Source organism: Phacochoerus africanus, chromosome 10 (assembly GCF_016906955.1).
Source record: "Phacochoerus africanus isolate WHEZ1 chromosome 10, ROS_Pafr_v1, whole genome shotgun sequence".
Classification (NCBI taxonomy): domain Eukaryota; kingdom Metazoa; phylum Chordata; class Mammalia; order Artiodactyla; family Suidae; genus Phacochoerus; species Phacochoerus africanus.
The window spans coordinates 118,212,250-118,228,248 of record NC_062553.1 but is presented as its reverse complement, the minus strand read 5'-3'; positions in this window follow the sequence as shown (position 1 = coordinate 118,228,248).

Genomic DNA, 15,999 nt, shown 5'->3' with positions numbered 1-15,999 from the left:
TAGATCTGGCAGAGATCTTGGATTTTCAGGACAAGAATTTAAAATATTAGGCTAGTATTGACCTACTACCACTATCAAACAAAGACATTACAGTAAGCTAGAACTGCAGACCAGTATCTCTCCTGCACATAAATGGAAACATCTCTAACAAAACATTAGCAGATTGAATCCAACAATATATTAAAAGAATTACACACCATAACCAAGTGGGATTTATTGCAGGTATGCAAGGCTGGTTCAACATTCAAAAAATCAATTAATGTAATTTATCACAATGGGTTAAAAAATAAAAATCACATTATCACATCAATAGATACAGGAAAAAAATTGACAAATTCCAACATCCATTCATGAATTAAAAAAAAAAACAAAAAACTTTACACACTAGGAATAGAGGGAACTTCCTCACCTTGATAAAAAACATCCACACTGGAGTTCCCATTGTGGCTCAGTGGTTAACGAATCCGACTAGGAACCATGAGGTTGCGGGTTCAATCCCTGGCCTTGCTCAGTGGGTTAAGGATCCGGCATTGCTGTGGTGTAGCTTGCAGACACGGCTCGGATCCCGCATTGCTGTGGCTCTGGCGTAGGCCGGCGGCTACAGCTCTGATTCGACCCCTAGCCGGGGAACCTCCATATGCCACAGGAGGGGCCCTCAAAAGGCAAAAAGACAAAAAAGAAAAAAATTCCACAAAAAAATCCACACATAACATTGTACTAAATAGTGAGAAATGAGATATTTTTCTCCTAAGATCACGAATAAGGCAAGGATGTCTCCTCTTATTATTCCTTTTCAACATCATACTGGAAGTCCTAGTAGTAAGAGAAGGAAATAAATAGCATACATATTAGGAAGAAAGATATAAAACTATCTTTATTTGCAGATGACATGTTTGCTTATGTGGAAAAACCGAAAGAATCAACAAAAAAATGGGAATAAGCAGTTTATAGCAATTTTATAGGCTACTAGGTTAATATACAACCACTATCATTTTCCTATATACCAGCAATGAACAGTTGGAATTTGAAATAAAAAACACAACACCATTTATATTAACACTCCCAAAATAAGTATAAATATAATTTTTTAAATGTTTAAATCTATACGAGGGAAACTACAAAACTCTGGCAAAAGTAATCAAAGAAGAACTAAATAAATGGAGAGACACTCCTTATTCATGAATAGGAAGACTCAATATCATCAAGATGTCAGTTCTTCCCAATTTGATCTATAGATTCAGTGCAATCGCAATCAAAATCCCAGCCAGTTATTTTGTGGATTTTGACAGACTGATTCTAAAGTTTATATGAAAGGAGTCCCATTGTGGCTCAGCAGGTTAAGAACCTGACATAGTGTCTGTGAGAGTGTGGGCTCGAACCCTGAACCCTCACTCAGTGGGTTAAGGATCCAGCATTGCCACAGGCTGTGGTATAGTTCGTAGATCCAGCTCTGATTTGACCCCCTAGCCTAGGAACTTCCATATGCCATGGGTGCAGCCGTATTAAAAATAAATAAACAAAAAATAAATTTTTAAAAAAATAAAGTTTGTATGAGAGGCCAAAGACCCAGAATAACCAATACAATATTGAAGAATTGGACAAAGGACAAAGTTGGAGAATTGATGCTACCTATCGGGAGCTCAGCTAAACTGAAAGAAAGACCTGAGCTGTCAAGTCATCAGAGCAGCCAAGTGAAGCAACAAGGCACCAAACCGAAAGTAACAGAAACTAAGCCTTTAAACACTTGCAGTGATGGTATAAAGCTAGAGGCTAAAACTGGAGAAGACGCCAACTCCCCCGTTTCATTCCCTGTGAAATGGCACACGACCAGTCAGGGGTCAGGTGGATCAGCACAGATGTGGGGGTTGCCTCACATAGAGGGAAGCCTGAACAAAAGGCTCTGGATATTTCCTTAGGCCCTGAGGTAGGGGAGGAGAATGAAGAGGAAGGGATAGACATGGAAAATTGCTGGGTACTGAGACTGCGTAGGAATAAATATATTCAAGGTTTCCTACTTTTCCTCCCCAATTAGGAGATCTCAGCAGAGTCACCTGAAGAAGACCTCTGGCCAAGGCCTCAGAAAAAGAGAACTAGGGATAAAGGCACCAGAACTAGGAATGTAAATATGTGAAGAGCATGAACAGTAGGAGGGCAATAATAATAGGTCCTTTACTCCAACTCCCTTTAGTGATTGTAACACTCAACTATGTACCAAGTCTGGTTGGGGAGGACAGCTTTCCTTCACCAAGCCTGTTGGAAAAAGCCTTTGAAATTGCCTATGGTCTGTCCTGAAAAAGTCACGTGATCCAACAGATTTGATGGTGCTGGAGATATTCACGGAGGATATATGGAGTTTGGGGCAAGCTCTAAGGGAAGAGTCACAGTGAAGACACTTATATTGTAGAGCAAGGCTTTGCACTACACCATAGAGAGCTACTCTGCTTGAAAAATTGGTCATAGTGTACTTATTGTGTCTCAGTAGAGACCAAGCATCTGACCATGATTCACCAAGTGATTCACCTCAGCCTGACCCGAGGATATTCTTTCTTCATTCCTTCCTCCCTCCCTCCCTCCCTCCCTCCCTTCCTTTATATTGCCACACCTTCAGCTTATGGAAGTTCTCAGGCTAGGGGTAGAATCGGAGCTGCAAGCCCATGCCACAGCTACGACAACACCTGATCCAAGCCACATCTTCAACCTATACTGCAGCCCACAGCAACACTGAATCCTTAATCCACTGAGCAAGGCCAGGGATTGAACCCACAGCCTCATGAGTACTATGTGGGGTTCTTAACTCACTGAGCCACGATGGGAACTTCTGAACTAAGGATTTTCAAATCAACTAAGTCATAAAGTAGGGCAGGGGAAGCAATATTCCACTGTATGTAGGAGATACACTCAGACTAAAACAGAATTCCAAGAAAATTACATGAATTGCTGGGCTAGCCTTCCATGTCACTCATCTCTGCTGCATTAATGACGAGGACATTGATGACCTCATGAGGAGTTTCTTATGCCTGACTGACAGACAGAGGCCTGACTCATACCTGGGCTGGTGCAATGTGTATTGAAACTGACCATAAAAGGACTTCTGCCACATTACAGCCTTATGCAGGAGTGACCCTGAATGACATTGGTAAAGAGAAATCTTCCCAGTGCACTGACTTGTGAGATTTATGTTTGCTTTTCACTTCATGCGAAAGGAAAGGTGACCTGAGTTACAGTTATATATTGATGCATGGGCAGAGCCACAAATCTTGTTTGGCTGATTAGGGCCTTAAAAGAAATAAAACTGGAAGACAGGTGATGCGAAGGTCTGGGTAGATAATAGGTGGATGGACACTAGGCAGAGGCATTGCCGTTTCTTTGTATCTCACATTAATGCTCACAAGCAGACATGTCAAGAGGCTCTTGACAACCAAGTACACAGAAAAGCGATCCTATGGAATTTAGCTGGCCCCTCTATGTACCATTCAAGTACTTGATGTTGGGCACATGAAGAGAGGGGCCATGGTAGCAGGGATGAAGGCCATGCATGGACCCAACACCATGGGCTTTCTCTCACCAAGGATATCTTACTGCCTCTGCTGAGGCCCAACCACTCAGCAGCAGAGACTGATGCTAAGCCCTAGATGAAGGTGCCATTCCTCCGGAAGACCAGCCCGTTGGCCCACTGATTACATTGGACCCCTTCCTCCTTGATTAGGGATCAGATTGATTTACTGGAATTAATATAGATTCTGAATATGCTCTGCCTTCCCTGACTGCAATGTGTCTACTAGCACCATCTGAGAGTTTACAGGATTCTTTATCTCTTAAGTTGGTATCCCGAACCACATTGCCTTAGAAAACAGACCCACCTGATGTAAAAGGAAATGTGAAAATGGACTCATGACTTTGAAAATCAGGTATTTTACCAAGCACCTATTACAGGAGCAGCCAGCTTCCACTCCAAACAAACAAGCAAAACCCAGTGGAATGGTCAGTGCATATCTCAGCCTAAGGACAGAGCACTTTGCTTCAGGATGTGGTATACACACTGAACTATGGTCAGTATTTGGTGCTGTGTCTCCCCAAGCTAGAATACACAGGTATAAAAACTAGAATATAGAAGCAAGAGTAGCCTCTCTCACCATCCTCAGTGACTCACTAATAGAATTTGTTTCCTGTTCCTGAAACTGTTGACTGTTAGGTCAGAAGTCTTGGTTCCAGGGTTAGGGAAGGTACAAGTTTCCACCCTTTTGGAAGTTGTGACTAATACTGTGAAGTCACTTTGGGTTTTTTATTCTAGTGGACAAGCAGGTAAAGAATGATCTAATATACTGACTGGGGCAATGAACTCTAATTACCAAGTTAGGCTGGAGTTGCTACAACTCAGTGAAAGCAGAGAGGATTAAGTCTGGAATACAGAGGAGTCAGTGGAACATCTCTTCTTACTTTCGACCTCAGTGTTAACTGTCAATGGGGAATGACATAACCTAACAGAGACAAGAAACCCTCAAGGCAAAATCCTCAGTAGCCCCAGCACTCAGTCTTAAACCACCTGGCCCATGGTGATTCTGGATTCTATCATCACTTCTAATCTCAGATGAGGCACCATGCCACAGAACACAGCATCATGCTTCCCCAGCAACTGCACAAAGGTGCCTTCTCACTTCCTTTGTCCTACTTCCTTTTTCCTACACTCTCACTATTCTGGGATTTTACCACACACACACACACACACACACACACACACACACACACACACACACACACTTAGCAATTAAGCTTTGCCTTAGTCACTGTTTGCTAGGGAACTCAGGCAAAGACAGTACTCTCTCTCAATTTCTATGCATTAGGCTACTCAATCATTCTAGGATTGTCCAAAAAAATTAGACACCCAGAGCAGTTCAATATAAATATAAGACTCATAAGTAATTTTAAAATTTCTAGTAGTCACATTTTAAAAAGCAAAAAGAAACAGGTGAAATTCATTTTAATATATTTTATTTAAACCAATAAATTCAAAATATCATCATTTTAACATGTATCAATATAATTATTGAGATTTTTACATTCTTTTTTTCATACTAAATCTTCAAAATCTATTGCAAATTTTGTACTTAGTTCAATCTCAATTTGCATGATACCTTTTGATATGTATTCAGTTTCATAAATTTTGCAGTAAAGAAATTCATATACCCAATTTATTCTGAAATATTGGGAGACAATTCTCTGATATTTCTGAACATCTTGTGAGCAAAGGCACTGGATTCTTTTGTTCCAGATTATCTTTTAAAGGATGCTTGTATATCAAACAGCTTTGAAAGAACACCCAAGTTCAAAGTTGTGTAATGAGGCAGAGAGCAAATTATTTCTTCCTTTGCATTTTCATTCTTTTTTAGGCCTTCAATGGATTGGGTGATGCTGACTCACATTAGAGAGGACAATTTGATTCACTTAGTTTACAGATTCAAATGCTGATCTCCTTTGAAAAGACCCTCACCAACACACCCAGAAATAATGTTTCAACAGTTATCTGAGCATCCTTTGGCCCAGTCAAGTTAATACATAAAATCAACCATCAGAGTGCACAGTTCAGTGAGTTTTGGCAAATATATACTTGTGTAATCATACCCCTGTTAAGACAGAGAACATTTCATCCTAGAAAGTTCCCTTGTGTGCTTCTCTATAATCAGATTGCTTCCATTCCAGGTAATCACTGTTCTGATTTCTAGCATCATAGTGTAATTTTGTCTCTTCTTGGATGTCATGCAAATAGAATCATAGAATCACGCACTATGGTTTTTTTTTACTTCTTTTGTTCAATATCATGTTTTTCAAAGTTGTTCATGTCATTCATCCTTATTCTTGAAAGATATTTTCCTTAGTATAGAATTATAGCTATTTCTTCTCAGTGTATTGAAGTTAATATTCCACTATCTTCTTTCCTCTGTTGTTGAAAAAGTTTTCACTCCTGCTCTTCAGTCAATCGACCTTTTGTTTTTGTGCAGGAAATCTATCTTATTTGCAGAGGAACTGGCAGTCCTGTGTGGACCTCTGGACTACAAATGAGCTGCACATAGGCTGTTCAGATGTGTAACCCTCCAGGCCACAAGAAGCTGTGTGCAGGCCATGTAGGAAATTTGGTTTCCATGTCAAAGGGGCTGCAAAAAGATTATCACCTGGCCAACGCTGCAAGGTCACAGATGAATTGTGTTCCAGGCTTGTGGAAATTTATTAGATGTCTTCATATCCACACCATCCACAAGCCCTGGGCCACACCAGGAACAGCTGGAGAACCTCCTTCTTCCTGCAATATCCCTCCAATGCCCTCTACTGAGAAACCCTAACATTGCGTTCATTTTAAAGGGAAATCTTAAAGAAATTCAGTTATCACAGAGAATAGATTAATCGAAAGGTGCATTTAGAGCCTAGAGGCAATAAATTGAATTCAGTTCCCATTATATACGTTTTTGACTGACTCACATGGGTATGTGTCTTAGATGCTTTACATCTCTCTGTACTACATTCAGAACTTCTTCATAGCTTCCACTGCTCTAATTCTTCATTCAGTCGTATTTGCTGGGCTATTAAACCTGGCTGTGATCATATAATGGCTAGTACTCTACGTCGTGTCTTCCGAGTTTAAAATTCAGTTATTCTTTTTTTTTTTAATTTCTGGAAGTACTGTTTTTGATTATATTTCAAATCTTATTTGTCATTTTCAGTTTTTCTTTTTTTGTTTGTGCCCATGACACATGGAAGTTCCTGGGCCAGGGATCAAACCCATGACACAGCAGCGATAATGCCGGATCCTTAACTGCTAGGCCAACTCCCGATTTGTTGTTTTTATAATCTCTTGCTCTTTATTCATATTTGACACTTCTTTTATTTCTGGAATAATGGTTAAGAGGTAAGAATCTGGAATTTCATTACCTGGATTTAAATTCCAACCTCTGCCATTAACTGAATAACTTTGGGCAAGTCATTTGTCCTCTTTGTTCCTAAATTTCCTCAGGGATAATCACATATGTTTGTTAATAAGTATGTGTTTGTTGATAATGTACATATATATGTTTGTTATGAGAATTGAGTTAATATAAGTAAAGAATTTAGAACAGAGCTTGATACCTAAAAGTATTATATAATTGTTGGCTACTGCTTTTTGTGGCTGATGTTTTTTTAAGTAAAATTCATATAACATGAAATTAACCATCTAAGAATATACAATTCAGTGGCATTTAGTATGTTCACAATGTTGTACAACCACCACCTCTATCTAGTTCCAAAGTATTTTTTCACTCACAAGGGAGATATCATACCCATTAAGCGGTCAACCCCTTTTTCTCTTTTCCTCCCTGTTCCTGCCACACCTCAGTCTGCTTTAAATTTAAGTATTCTGTATATTCATATAAATGGAATCATACAATATGTAATGTTTTATTTTGGGCTTCTTTCACTTAGAAAAATGTTTTCAAGATTCATCTACATTGTAGTATATAGAAGTACCACATTCTGGAGTTCCCATCGTGGCTTAGCAGAAACAAATCTGAGTACCAGCCATGAGGATACAGGTTCGATCCCTGGCCTTGTTCAGTGGGTTAAGGATCCTGCATTGCTGTGAGCTGTGGTGTAGGCTGCAGATGCAGCTTTGTTCTAGCATTGCTGTGGCTGTGGCTGTGGCCAGGAGCTACGGCTCCAATTTGACCCCTAGCCTGGGAACCTCCATATGCTGCAAGAGCAGCCCTAAAAAGACAAAAAAAAAAAAAAGTACCATATTCCTTTTCATGGCTAAATAATATTCCATGATGTAGATATATCACATTTTTTTAATTCATTCACCCATTGTTCACGTACAAATATTTGTTTGAATATCTGTTTTTAATTATTTTGGTATCACACCAAAAAAATTAAATACCCAGGAGTAAACCTAAGGAGGTGAAAGACTTATATGCTGAGAACAATAAAACAATAATCAAGGACATTAGAGAGGATTTAAAGAAACGGAAAGACAACCCATGCTCCTGGATTGAAAGAATTAGTATCATTAAAATGGCCATACTACCCAAAGCAATATAGAGATTTAATCTATTCCTATCAAATTACCTATGAAATTTTTCACAGAACTAGAACAAACAATCTAAAAATTTATATGGAATCATAAATGACTCAGAATTGCCAAAGCAACCCTGAGGGAAGTAAAACAAGCAGGAGGCATAACTTTCCCAGACTTCAGACAATTTTACAAAGTTACGGTCATCAAGATAGTATGGTAGTGGTACAAAAACAGACATACAGACCAATGGAACAGAATATAGAGCCCAGAAATAAACCCAGGCACCTATGGTCAGTTAATCTTCAACAAGGAGGCAAGAATATAAAATGGGAAAAAGAGAGTCTCTTCAAGCAAGTGGTACTGGCAAAACTGGACTGCTGCATGTAAATCAATGAAAGTAGAACACATCCTCACACCATGCACAAAATTAACTCAAAATGGCTTAAAGACTTAAATGTAAGACAAGACACCATCAAACTCCTAGAACACAGGCAAAACATTCTCTGACATCAACCATAAAAATATTTTCTTAGGTCAGTCGTCCAAGGTAGTAGAAATAAAAACAAAAATAAACCAATGAGGAGTTCCCGTCGTGGCGCAGTGGTTAACGAATCCGACTAGGAACCATGAGGTTGCGGGTTCGGTCCCTGCCCTTGCTCAGTGGGTTAACGATCCGGCGTTGCCGTGAGCTGTGGTGTAGGTTGCAGACGCGGCTCGGATCCCGTGTTGCTGTGGCTCTGCCGTAGGCCGGTGGCTACAGCTCCGATCAGACCCCTAGCCTGGGAACCTCCATGTGCCGCGGGAGCGGCCCAAGAAATAGCAACAACAACAACAACAATAACAGCAACAAAAGACAAAAAAATAAAAATAAAAAAAATAAACCAATGAGACCTAATCAAACCTATGAGCTTTTGCACAGCAAAGGAAACCATAAAAAAAAAAAAAAAGACAACCTATGGAATGGGAGAAAATAGTTGCAAATGATGCAATTGAAAATAGTTGCAAATGATGCAAGGGCAAAATATACAAACAACTCATACAACAACAACAAAAAACCCAATTGAAAAATGGGCAGAAGACCTGAATAGACATTTCTCCACAGAAGACATATGGATGGCCAGAAGGCACATGAAAGAATGTTCAGCATCACCAATTATTAGAGAAATGTAAATCACAACTACAGTGAAGTACCACCTCACACCAGTCAGAATGGCTATCACTAATAAGTCTACAAATAACAAATGCTGGACAGGGTGTGGAGAAAAGGGAGCCCTCCTTTTAGAGGGAATGTAAATTGGTACAACCACTATGGAAAACAGTACGGAGGTTCCTCAGAAAACTAAACTACCATGTGATCCAGCAATCCCACTCCTGGGCATATATTAGGACAAAACTATAATTCAAAAAGACACATGCAGAGTTCCTGTTGTTGCTCAGTGGTAACGAACCTGACTAATATGCATGAGGATGTGGGTTCAATCCCTGGCCTCATTCAGTGAGTTAAGGATCCAGCATTGCCATGAGCTGTGCTATAGACCACAGACATGACTGGGATTCTGGCCTTGCTATGGCTTGCTATAGGCCAGCAGATGCAGCTCTGATTCAACTCCTAGCCTGGGATCTTCCATTTGCCATGAGTGTGGCCCTATAAAGACAAAACAATGTAAAACAAACAAACAAAAAGGCACATGTGCCCATATGTTTAGAGCAGCCCTCTTCACAATAGCAAAGACACTGAAACAACCTAAATGTCCACTGACAGATAAATGGATTAAGATGTGGTACATATACACAATGGAATACTTACTACTCAGACACAAAAAGAACAAAATAATGCCATTTGCAGCAACATGAATATAACTAGAGATTCTTATACTAAGTGAAATAAGTCAGAAAGAGAAAGACAAATACCTTATGATGTCACTTATACATGGAAGGGAAGATAGGGCGCAAATGAATCTATCAACAGAACAGAAACAAACTCACAAACATGGAGAACAGATTTGTGGTTGCCGAGGGGGAGGGAGTGAGATGGACAAGGAGTTTGGGGTTGGTAGAATGCAAGCTATTACATTTAGAATGGATAAGGAATAAAGTCCTACTGTATATAACACAGGGAATTATATCAAATGTGATAAAACATGATGGGAGATAATGTAAGAAAAGGAATATATATATATATATATATGTCACTTCGCTATACTGCAGAAATTGACACATTGTAAATCCACATACATTAATAAAAACATTTAAAAAATTACCTTGGGTATGTATCTAGGAATGAAATTGCTGGGTCATATGGTAATTTTATGTTTAATTTTGTGAGAAATAACCAAAGTGCTTTCCAAAGAAGCTGCAGCATTTTACAATCCTCCAGATTCTCCAAATCTTTACAAATACTTAGTTCCCATTTTAAAAAATTATAGCTATCCTAGTGAGAGTGAGGTGGTGTCTTATTGTGGTTTTGATTTGCATTCCTCTAATAAATAATGATGTTGAACATTTTTCATATGCTTGCTGGCATGTGTACATTTTTTTGAGAAATATTTATTCAAATATTTCGCCCATTTTTAAATTGGGTTACTTATATTTCATTGAGTGTTATGGGTTCTTTATATATGCTGGATACTAGACCCTTACCAGAAATGTGATTTGCAAATATCTTCTCCTATTCTTGTTGTTTTTTCACTTTGATAGTGTCCTTTGATATACAGAAGTATACAATTTTTAAGGGAGTCCAATTTATCTTTCATTTCTTGTGCTTTTGGCATCATAAGAATTTATTGCCAAATCCGAAGTCACAAAAATCTACTCCTCTTCTAAGAGTTTTATAGTTTTAGATCTTACATTAAGGGCTTTTATACATTTTGAGTTAATTTTTGTATATAATGTGAGGTAGGGGCCCAAATTCATTTTTTTGCATGTTAATATCCAGTTGTCTCAGCACCATTTGTTGAAGAAACTATTCATGCCCTGTTGAGTGGTCTTGACACCCTGTTGACCACAAGATGTATATGAGTTCATTTCTGGACTCTCAACTACATTCCATTGGTCTATAAGTTTATCTTTAGGCTAGTACCATACTGATTTTTTTTTCTTTTGCCACACCAGCAGCATGTGAAAGTTCCCAAGCTGGGGATTGAACAGTAGCAATGTGAACCACTGATCCTTAACCTGCCAATCCAACAGATGACTCCCAGTACTATACTGTTTTGATTACTGCAGTTTGCAGTAAATTTTGAAATCAGGAAGTAGCAATTCTCTAACTTTGTTTTGCAAGATTGTCTAGCTCTTTGTGCTCCTTTGCAATTCATATGAATTTTTAAATCTTCCATTTCTGCAAAATCACTGGAATTTTGATATGGATTGCACTGAATCTGTAGATTGATTTTATTGCCATTTAATAAATCTTTGAATCTATGAACACAGGATGTCTTTATTTAAGACTTATTTTCAGTATACAAATTTTACCACTTTAAGTATTTTATTCTTATTCTAAATGGGATTTCTTAATTTCATTTTTAGGATGGTTCAACACTACTTACAGAAATACAACTGATTTTTGTATCCTGCAACTTCACTAAATTATTAGCTGTAGTAATTACTAAGATTTCCTGTATCATACCACCTGCAGATAGTTTTACTTCTTTTCAGGTTGGATGAGCTGATGCTTTTAATGTCTGAAGTTTTCATAAATCCATCCCTACTGATGGTACAATGTTCCTTGGCACATTTTGTCTTTTTGGTTTTTAACAATGAGGTATTATTGAGTTCCTGCAGAGTATTTGTTTGCTTCTGCCAGCACCAGGTTGCTCTGATTTGGAACTTTAAAAAATAAATCTTTTGTGTCAGTTTACTCAGAATATCTATGTAAGATTTAAGACTACAAATCTTTGTGAAGGTCTAACAAGTATAATGTATTCGAGAAAATACTCTTGCCGCAAAGGTATGTAAATTCTTCATGTATGTAGTAGGGATGGGTTTATCCCATCTGACACCACTCCTTGGATGCATTCTGGCCTTTGCCAGGGTCATGGAAATTAAAGTACATCTCATTTGGTTCAAGTGTTTTCAAGATGAAAGCTGATTTCTGGTTATAGTCTGCTTCCTTTTGGGGGTCCTAGTTTCAACTTGGTTTTGGCATAAGAATACTTTCTTTCTTGGCAAATTAACAGTAAGTTTTTAAGTGTTTTTTTCCCAGCACTAAACTAAAAGCAGTTTAGTTGCTCTTTTCACAGAATTCGTCAGTATAATTGTCTACAGCAATAGAAACCGAACAGTCTATCCACTCACTGAGGTATTTCAATCATGAAAGTTCAATTATTTTTCTATACCATATTGAAGTTTTTTTTGGTTTTTTTTTTTTTGCATTTTTGGAGTTAAAAATAAAGCAAAGAATACTTTTGGCAAATCCTACCATTTAGCTTATAGTCGTCTAAACATTTTACCACCTAACAATGTGCCAGGCAGTCATCTAGTCATTAAGGAAATGTGCACAAAAATCCTTGTTCTTACAGAGCTTACATTCTGGGGTGAGGTTGGAGATAAAAATAAATGTAAGGTAGACATTACTGATTATGTTATGGTACTCTTTTAAGTTATAGTGCTGTGTTGGTATTTTATATAGAATGGTTTAGAAAAACCACTTTTAACATTTGAAAAGTAGCCATACTCTGAGGTAAGATCTAATTCCAGGGAAGAACAAGGGCAAACATCCTGAGCCTAAAAAAACAAACAAAAGCCATAGCAGAGGCCTATGCGAATGAGCTGAGGAAGCTGGTAGGGGCAAACAAGGGTGATTAGGAATGAGTAGAGGTGGTGGGAAAAGTCATTCCAGCCTGTAAATTGCTTTTAGAATTTTGGCTTTTGCTCTGAATCAAACAGGAAAAGATTAGGTTTGGAATAAAGAAATGACATGATCTGACACAGTTTAAAAGTAGTATGCTGAGTGTTGTGTGTGGGATAGACTGCTGCAAAGTAAAGAGCAGGGAAACCACTCAGGTTATTGCAATAATCCAAGAGACAACGGAAATTCAGACCATTGTGGCAGCAGTGAATATGGTGAACAGATAAATTGAGGGAAAAAAATATTAGGTAGGGGTGTATGTCTGTGTGTAGAAACTGGCTGTCATCCTCTAAGTGGCCAGTGAATAATGAATAGGAGGCTACACAAAGAACTCATGAGAGATGGCTGGTAGGTCAGAATGCCAATGGCTGTGTTCTTAAGCAACTAGGGCATGAAATGTACTTCATTGCTCCGCCTTACCTGACAATATTCAAAACTGATAAACAAGGAATTAGGGTTACATAGAGGCTCAGACAATAGTATGTAAGAATGAAAAGTAGTTATTTGATAAAACCATTTTCTACAATACAGAAATAAATCGAGGGCTCAAATTTTTTAAAATACATAATTTCATCCAGAAATTGTACAACTTGGGATGAGATAATTGACAACGGATGTTAACTAAAATAGCATATTCCATGTAAAAAAGCAACTATCAGAAACAACACCGTGTACCAGAGTTAGTCATAAAAAAAATTATTCAAAATGAGGAAAGGAACTAGTAGTTAACTGGGTAGAAAAGTAAAACAGTGGTTATTTACTGGGGACCTCAACAAAACACTGAGCTAAACTTCAGCCTTTCTAGAACTTTTCGACCTTTAACGTATTTCCTCCCTGACACTTTGCAGCGGGGGTGCTGTCAAGTTATAAAATCCTGGTCCAAGTACATTTACCACTAATTTTTTCATTACATTAGGTTTAACATGTTAAATTCAGGGAACACACCCTTAACATGACATCCTGTTTTCAACTCCCCCCACACCCCTAAAAAGTTGCTTAGGCCACAGAATGAGACCAGAGCAAAAATCTTTGTTCAGCTATCTAACCAGCACCTAGCAGGAAACCTTTGGACCTCATTACACTTTCTAAATACTACTTGGCCACTGGCTGAATTATATACCCAAAATAAAGTTAGAGCTTAGCTACTATAAATTTGAACATCAGTGGGCTAGACTGTTATTCAAATGTTAATTATGTTAATGTATCTTAGGTAAACATATAAATCAATCTAGAGTATAATTCAAAATACTATGAATTTGTCAGATGTTAGCTATGTGATACTTGGGCATATATTCTCTCACGGACAGCAGCAAGAATCATAGACTCAAAGCATTACTGCTGTCATCTACTACAAGGGAGAGCTACAAACAGACTTCAGATTCACCCGGATGGCTGAATTGGTAGGCCTGGAGTGAGGTCTGAGCTTTTCCAGTTTAAACAACTTCCCAAATGATACTGATATTGCTTGTCATAGTGTCACATTTTGAATCACTGTTCTAAATTCTTTATAGACCAGTTTTTGTTGAAATGGCTATTTTAAGAAGTTCAAAACAGAACTTACACATGGTAGTAAACTGTGGATTTATGTTAGCTGGAATTACTGAGTAAGACCAGAGTGTCTTTAAACACAGACTTTTAATGATTACAATTCTTTAAGCTCAATTAACCTTAGCTATTACAAGTGTTATGCAGATGTCACTATTAGACAATAGTGACTTGCATTGGGTTCCTCATAAAATAGAAGACAAACTCACTTAAAAGTGAATCAACAATCATTTAACAGTTTTGTTATGCCAACACAAAACACGGCTAACTTGAATCACTTCCAAAATCACTAACACAGCATGATCAGTGTCGGAAGCATGTCAACTACGCCATTAAAAAAAAAAGAAAGAAAAAAAAAAGTGAGTGTTTTCACTACCCCTGAGACCACTAGTTAACTGTGGTTCATACTTTAAAAAATCGTGAGTACACCCACACAAGAAAGCAAACTAGTAAGTTGTTCTTTTAAATCTGATTATCACATTGCAAGCCTGCCTCGGAATAAGTCACTTAAAATATAATTTACCATTGACAGGTCAACTTTACTATTAATTCTCGTGAGTTAGAAGGAACTTCAAGTACTTAAAATTTGAGTTATGCATTTAAAGACAGAGGAAACAGAACCAAAATCTGTTTTTAATCTATTATTTACTTCAGTCCTATACATGGCACTAGTAATATATATGGGGGGAAAAGAACAAATTAATTCTTTAGGTTTCATCGCAGATGGTATCAAGTCCAGTGTCCATACATTCAAAAATGGTGGTTTTCCAGGTACTTTACTGTTCTCTTAAACCTGGAGAGGCCGTTATGGCTTATTCCCTTAGCAGTGATAGAAGAAATATAGAAAGCATCAAGGATACATAAAACTGGACACATCCACTAACCACTATGACAATAGTTTAAGGAAGTCATCTCTTTAAATACTTAAAGGTTGTCTATGGCTAAAAAGTTCAATTCGAAAGCCAAGTTAGGAAACCAGAAGCTCTACAGGTGTTATTTGTGGCTGGCTTTCAAGAAATGAAGTGACTACTAAAGCTGTTGTTTTGAGGGAGTACAGGAATCTCAGAATTATTCTAAAAACAGAGCCAAAAAGGGGTTTCTTACCTTGTGGAGAGGTACGCTAATTTCTCATTTGTACTTTGAAACCAACATAGTTTTAATAGTACATCTACTCAAATTATTTTAAAGCAAAAGATAAAATGAAAAATTCACTCATTGGAAAAGTGTATAACTGGATTGATATTTCTCAATGAAATGCTTATTACAGAATTAACAAAGCCAAAACATCTTCAGAAGGCATGCATTTCACTTTCAGCTTAAGTCAATAAATCATGTCCAAACTACATATTAAAATGTTTATAAAAATCAAGCTTTAACATTTATTTTATATCTAGCTTTCCACATCCGTGTGCAGACAAGGAAAAAGATTGCACATAAGTGTAAGCAGTGCAAAAATGTGGAAGTGGAGAAAAGTCACAGATGTACTAGAAACTCAATTATAGGACTGTTTAAGAAAGCAAAGGACAAACCAAAATAACTAAGAAAACAGTAATAAAACTATACGGTC